The sequence below is a fragment of the Cupressus sempervirens genome, chromosome 4, assembly GCF_028749045.1.
Source record: "Cupressus sempervirens isolate cs-2001-9-10 chromosome 4, ASM2874904v1, whole genome shotgun sequence".
NCBI lineage: Eukaryota > Viridiplantae > Streptophyta > Pinopsida > Cupressales > Cupressaceae > Cupressus > Cupressus sempervirens.
Window position 1 is genome coordinate 145,673,212 of NC_143121.1, and position 7,412 is coordinate 145,680,623.

The window sequence follows — 7,412 nt, forward strand, 5'->3', positions numbered from 1 at the left end:
TACAAGAATTCAAGATATGTTATTTGTAAAGACAAGAAGGATTACAAAGCATTGATACGAAAACCTAAAGAAGGTTGGAAAGATGACTAACAAGGACTAAGACGATTTAGTTAGAAGAGTTATCGAGCAAAATGAATGTGCAAAATGAAAGAGGGCTAGCATTGGTAGGCTAACAAGGAATAAAATTTGATGATTCTACACATTTAGTTTTGATGTAGGAGCATCCAGAGGTATAAGGGAAATCCTGTGTCACCCAAAAAAAATGTACTTAGACTTAGTTTCTGTTTCTTGTGTTTTCATTTTTGGATACCCATTTGGGTCAAATAAAGGTTCCAACTTTCACAGTTCCACTATCAGTGTTCTAGGATAGAGTATTTGAACACCTTGGGATATGTGTAAATGTCAAAAAAATAGGAGTAGGTAATTGAGCCATCATTTTGGTGAACTAGGAGGTGTAAATTAGCCAGATGAATGTAATTGTAATTTAGAGCATTCCAAAAAAAGAATCAAGTCAAAAGGCCCCACGGTTTGAAAGTTATCGCAATTTTTTGGGTTTTGGAGACCTCTTAAGAATGCTTCAAAGTCAGGTTAGGGGCATTAAATGACCTCGAAAAGGGTTAAAAATTTGGGGACGAGCGAAGCTGCTCCATAGGGCTATAGAGTGCTTTGAGAGCTTTCCAAAAAGTAAACGGTTCATCAATTAGAGCTACGGTTCAAAAGTTATGCCTCCCAGAAGTTCGGTTACCATTTTTGGATTCTTCTAGATTCGCACCAACTTCTAACGAGGCTTCTGGAGCCTTCTACTTGGTCGGTGGATGCCTAATAGCACTTTCTAGAATGTATTCCTAGTCCTTAACCCTCTGGGGTCTATTTAAGGACATTTTTGGCATTGTAAAAGGCAGTTTAGAGTGGAGTTTGAGAGAAGGCACTGAAAGGAGAAATTATCTCCAGATTTATGTTATTGTAAGACCTTAGGGCATGTTTTGAAGTCTATTTTCTCTGTACTAAATGTACTAGCTTATTTTCACAGTTAATACAATTTCCTTTTTCCTGTTGTGTCCATTCTGTGCATGGGTGGTGTCCCCATCAAGTGGTATCAGAGCTAGTTTCCTGAGTGTGTAGACAGAGCGCCGACTGTGAGGAAGTTTGCACCAAGATTGTGTGGTTGTGGGTTTGAGTTAAGAAGATGCCTCCACGAAGAAAGCGTGATGGAAGGGCCAGAACTGTTAATCCTGAGGAGATTAGAGCCCTCCAAAGGCAGGTACAAGCATTGCAGGAGGAGCTCCGTAGAGGAACAAATGTTGCCGCAGGTGACGACAGTGAGGATGACAATGAAGAAGAAGAAATTGGACCAGAAGGGGAATTTGACGGGGAAGTTCTGAATCAGGCAGAGGAAAGGCTTTTTAGGGCCATTACTAAATTTGGAAAAAGACCTACAATTGATGTGGGTGTATTTTTGGGAAATCTGAAACTAGATGAGTTGATCGACTGGATCAATGAACTAGAAGAATACTTTGAGTATGAGGATATCAGGGACCCAGATAGGGTTAAGTTTGCAAAGGCCAAACTGAAATGCCATGCCAAAATTTGGTGGCAAGAGGTTCAATTGGAAAGAAATAGAAGAGGAAAGGAGAAGATCACAAGGTGGGATCGCATGGTGGACAAATTGAAGAAGCAGTTCATTCCTGTGGACTACGAGCTTGATTTGTTTAAGAAATGCATGGGCTAAAGCAAGCAGGAAGATTAGTCCAAGAATATACAAAGGAGTTTTATCAACTTTTGATTAGAGTAGGACATGCAGAAGCAAATAAGGAGAAGGTTGCTCGTTATATCAGTGGGTTGCGACCTAGCATCCAGGAGGAATTAAGTCTGGTAAGAATGACCAACGTTGAAGAGGCATACCAGTTTTCCCTACAAGTTGAAGAGAAGCTGAATAAGAGGTTTGAAGGGAGACAAAGAGGGTGTGGTCAAGGAGGAAGGGGAAGCGATAGGTTATCTGGAGGTCAAAATGAAACCCAAAAGAAAAATGAAGATGTGGGTACTAGTAGGAACCAGAGGAATGAGGGTTTCAACCGCTACCGTAATCAAGACTTTGAAATTAGAGAGGAAGATGTAGAGGATGTGGACAAGGAAGAGGAGGCTTCTGTGGTACCTGTTTCCATTGCAATGAAGAAGGTCATTGTGCATTTGAATGCCCTCAACGACAAGGAAGGATAGATAGGAGAGCTGGGGGTCAAGCTAGGGTTGCTCTTGTGGATGAGGATGCATAGTCATCACATTCAGAGGATGCAGAAAGAGGAGAGACCTTGGTAAATGAAAGGGTCCTACTAAGTGGTGAGATTGAACCAAGAAAAAGGAGGAGTTTGTTTCGTACCAGGTGCAAATGTGAGGAAAAATGTTGTGATGTGATCATTGATGGTTGTAGCACAGACAACTTGGTGTTAGAGGAGATGGTCTCTAAGCTGAAGCTCAAGAGGGAAAAACATCCCCAGCCCTATCGGATTGCTCGGGTGAAAGATGATCATAAGGTCCTGGTAAGTGAACAATGTCTCATGAAATTCAAAATTGGGAGTTACCATGATGAAGTTCTCTGTGATGTTATTCCAATGGATGTTTTCCATCTATTGTTGGGTAGACCATGGCAGTTTGATAGACATGTAGTACATGATGGTCATGCAAACACATACTCTCTAACAAAGGATGGAGTTTGCCACAAAGTGAAGCCCATGAAAAGGGAAGGTGAAAAGGTATGTAGCAGTGCTAGGATTTGTCTTGTTGATGGAAGAAAGTTTTTAGATGGAATGAAACATCAGCGTGTGTGCTATGATTTGATTCCTAGGAAAGAAAAAGAAGGTAGTAGTGAAATACCACTTGATGTTTTAGATTTACTAGGTGAGTTTGGAGATATTATCTCTGATAATGTTCTAGAAGGATTGCCACCAGTAAGGCAAATCAGTCATCAAATAGATCTAATTCCAGGAGCTAGTTTGCCTAACAAGGCTGCTCATAGGATGACTCCTACTAAAATAGAGGAGCTAAACAGACAAGTTTAGGAGCTATTGAGGAAGGGCTCGATTCGGGAGAGCCTGTGTCCATGTGCAGTACCTACAGTATTGGCACCAAAGAAGGATGGAGAGTGGAGAATGTGTACAGACTCTCAAGCTATAAATAGGATAACCATCAAATATCGATTTCCTTTGCCAAGAATGGATGATCTTATGGACTGCTTGAGTGGAGCTCAGTACTTCACAGAGATAGATCTCAATTGTGGCTATCATCAGATACGGATACGAGAAGGCTCGATGATTGGAAAACAACCTTCAAGACCAAGGAGGGTCTTTATGAGTGGTTAGTCATGCCCTTTGGATTAACGAACGCCCCAAGCACCTTCATGTGGATTATGAATGAGGTACTTAAGAAGTTCTTGGGAAAATTTGTTATTGTCTATTTGGATGATATTTTAATTTTCAGCAAGACTTTGGAAAAACATTTATTGCATATTCGTAGTGTCCTTGAAAGGTTAAGGGAAGAGAAACTATTAATTAATTTGAAGAAGTGTATCTTTGCAAAAAGGGAGTTAGTCTATTTGGGGTTTTTTATATCACTTGAAGGTCTCAAAATGGATCCAGAGAAGGTAAAAGCCATCTTGGAATGGACTACTCCAAGGTCTGCTACTGAGGTGAGATCATTTCATGGTCTGGTTAGTTTTTAGAAGAATTTTATTAAGAATTTTAGTGGCATATGTGCACCCCTAACTGACACAATAAGAGGGGATAGAAAAGAGTTCAAATGGACTACAGCAGCTATGAGAAGTTTTGAATTGCTGAAGAAGAAGGTGACAGAACAACCTGTGTTGGCACTTCCAGATTTTAGAAAGGTATTCCAGGTGGATTGTGATGCTAGTGGTAGCACTATTGGGGCTGTATTAAGCCAAGAAGGTAAGCCTATTGCATATTTTAGTGAAAAATTGAATGATGCAAAGAAGAAGTATTCTATTTATGATCAAGGGTTCTATGCAATAGTTTAGGCCTTAAAGAAATGGAGGCATTATTTGTTGCCAAAGGAATTTGTTTTGTATACTGATCACCATGCATTACAATACCTAAATAGCCAAGGTAAATTGAATCAGACGCATATGAAGTGGGTAGAGTTCTTGCAGAGCTATACATTTGTGTTGAAACATAGAAGTGAAAAATCTAACAGGGTTGCAGATGCACTAAGCAAGAGACAGTTGTTGCTTACAGTAATGTAGGTTGAAGTAGTTGGGTTTGATGAACTCAAGAATTTGTACCCTGAGGATCCTGATTTTGCTGAAGCATGGAAAGCTTGTAAAGAGCTTGTTGTTGTAGATAGAACCAAGTGGTTAGACTATTTGATTCAAGATGGCATGTTGTTCAAGGGTAGCCAATTGTGCATTCCAAGGAGTTCCATGAGGGAAATCTGATTAAAGAGAAACATAGTGGAGGGATGGCAGGACATTTTGGTCAAGATAAGACCATTGCCATTCTTAGAGAACATTATTTTTGGCCTCAAATTTCACAAGATGTGAAGAAGTTTGTACAGAGTTGCCAGGTTTGTCAAGTTGCCAAGGGATTTAGTCACAATATTGGACTATATCAGCCATTTCCTATTCCATCAAGGCCATGGGAGGACATAACTATGGATTTTTTTTCTTGGATTGCCAAGGACACAAAGGAGTAATGACTCAGTATTTTTGGTGGTTGATAGGTTCTCCAAAATGGCACATTTCATTCCATGCCACAAGACTCATGATGTTGTCCATATTGCAGACTTGTTTTTTAGAGAGGTGGTAAGACTACATGGTCTTCCAAGGAGTATAGTTTTTGATAGAGATACTAAATTTGTGGGGTATTTTTGGAGGACATTGTGGAAAAAGTTGAGAACAGACTTGAAATTCAGTTCCACACATCACCCACAGACTGACGGCCAAACAGAAGTGGTAAACAGAAGTCTGGACAATTTGCTGAGATGTTTAGTTGGGGATAAGCCCAAGGGATGGGATTTGATTCTACCACAAGTAGAGTTTTCTTACAATAACTCTATAAATAGGAGTACTGGTAGATCACCATTCCACATTGTATATGGAAGTAGCCCAAGGACTGCGCCAGAATTGAGAAAGATAGAGCAAGGGGAAAGGACAAGTGCTGAAGCTGAAGAATTTGCTGAACATATCAAGCGTCTACATGAGGAGGTTCAAGCATACATTACCAAGATGAATCAAGAGTATAAAGCTAGGACTGATCAAAGGAGAAGACATAAGGAATTCCAAGTAGAGGATCTAGTCATGGTGCACTTACAAGAAGAAAGATTTCCAGCCGGTACTTACAACAAGCTAAAAATGAAGAAATTTGGCCCCTGCAAAATTCTGAAGAAACATGACTCAAGAAATGCATATGAGGTGGAGTTGCTAGATGGTGTTCACATTTCTCCTATTTTCAACATTGCAGACTTAATAGAGTATCATGATGATGGTGCAGATGAGGAGTTGGTGTTAGAGCCATGTCCAATTCCTGCTTCTAAGAAGGAGGAGATAGAGGACATCCTAGATCATCGTGTGGGTAGAAGTACCAGAAACAGGTAGTATGAAGAGTATTTAGTCAAGTGGAAAGGACGGCCGATCGAGGACTCAACATGGATTTCAGCAACTGAGGTTTCCCATTTCGGATTTCCTCTACCATTCATAAAGTGACAAGGTCACTTTTCAATCTACTCTGGGTGTCTGATGCAGGAACATCCAGAGGTATAAGAGCAATCCTATGTCACCCAAAAAAAATGTACTTAAAACTTAGTTTCTGTTTCATGTGTTTTCATTTCTGGATACCCATTTGGGTCAAATAAAGGTTCCAACTCTCACAGTTCCACTATCAGTGTTCTAGGATAAAGTATTTGAACACCTTGGGATACGTGTAAATGTCAAAAAAATAGGGGTAGGTAATTGAGCCATCATTTTGGTGAACTAGGAGGTGTAAATTAGCTAGATGAATGTAATTGTAATTTAGAGCATTCCAGAAAAAGAATCAGGTCAAAAGGCCCCACGGTTTGAAAGTTATCACAGTTTTTTGTGTTTTGGAGACCTCTTAAGAATGCTTCAAAGTCAGGTTAGGAGCATTAAATGACCTTGAAAAGGGTCAAAAAATGGGGGACAAGTGAAGCTGGTCCATAGGGCTATAGAGCGCTTCGAGAGCTTTTTGGAAATGCAAACGATTCGTCAATTGGAGCTACGGTTCAAAAGTTATGCCTCCCGAAAGTTTGGTTACCATTTTTGGATTCTTCTAGATTTGCACCAACTTCTAACATGGCTTCTAGAGCCTTCTACTTGGTCGGTGGATGCCTAATAGCACTTTCTAGAATGTATTCCTAGTCCTTAACCCTTCGGGGTCTATTTAAGGACATTTCTGGCATTGTAAAAGCCAGTTCAGAGTGGAGTTTGAGAGAAGGCACTGAAAGGAGAAATTATCTCTAGATTTATGTTATTGTAAGCCCTTAGGGCATGTTTTGAAGTCTATTTTCTTTGTACTGAATGTACTAGCTTATTTTCATAGTTAATACAATTTCCCTTTTCCGCATGGGTCGTGTCCCCATCAAGTTTTCTTAGATCTTGGAAATTCTACCTTAGTATGGGAGCAATTTTCGCAAAAAAATTCTACATAACATATCATAGAATTCCTCATAGAGTCATTCTGTGAGGATTTGATATACTTGTTGAAGTTCAATTTTTTCAATCATAATTCTATTAAAATATATGTACTTTCTTGCCTAATGTTGATGTTGCTTAGGTGAGTTTGTTTCATAAATAGGAATGATGGATTATGTTCCTCTTTGTTATTATTTCTTATCTTTTTATTGATAGATTGATATAATCATTGTAAGGAGGTGACCTATTATAAATAGATTTTGTTCAAGATGAAGGCATTAATAATATATTGTCCCATTAAGAGGTATGTTTAAAAATCTCCTTGGTATTTTTTTTCAAAAAAATTGCATTATCATTAGTACAAGTAAAAAAGAGGTTACCACAATGTTTGATCTACAAATTATCTTTGGTTTGTTTAAACTACCTCTAGTTTAGTCCAGGTGAAACTTTCTACCACTTGTTTAGATTATGCCCTAGATTAGTTAGTCAACACAATGGTACTCTTACATGAAGAACTCCTTGCAAACATGCTACATTTTTCTACATTATTTTGCAAATTATACTTCTTAATCCAATGAGTTATTTTCTAGGAATATTTGTATCAAAATATTTATGATACAACAATATGCAGTAAAAAACTAGTAGATGACTTGCATAAATTGTAATAGAACCTCTAATGCCCACTATCAACATCATCTTATGAGAAAGTGTTTTATTTGGAATACTTAAACCCAAGTAACAAATCTTAATCAAACTT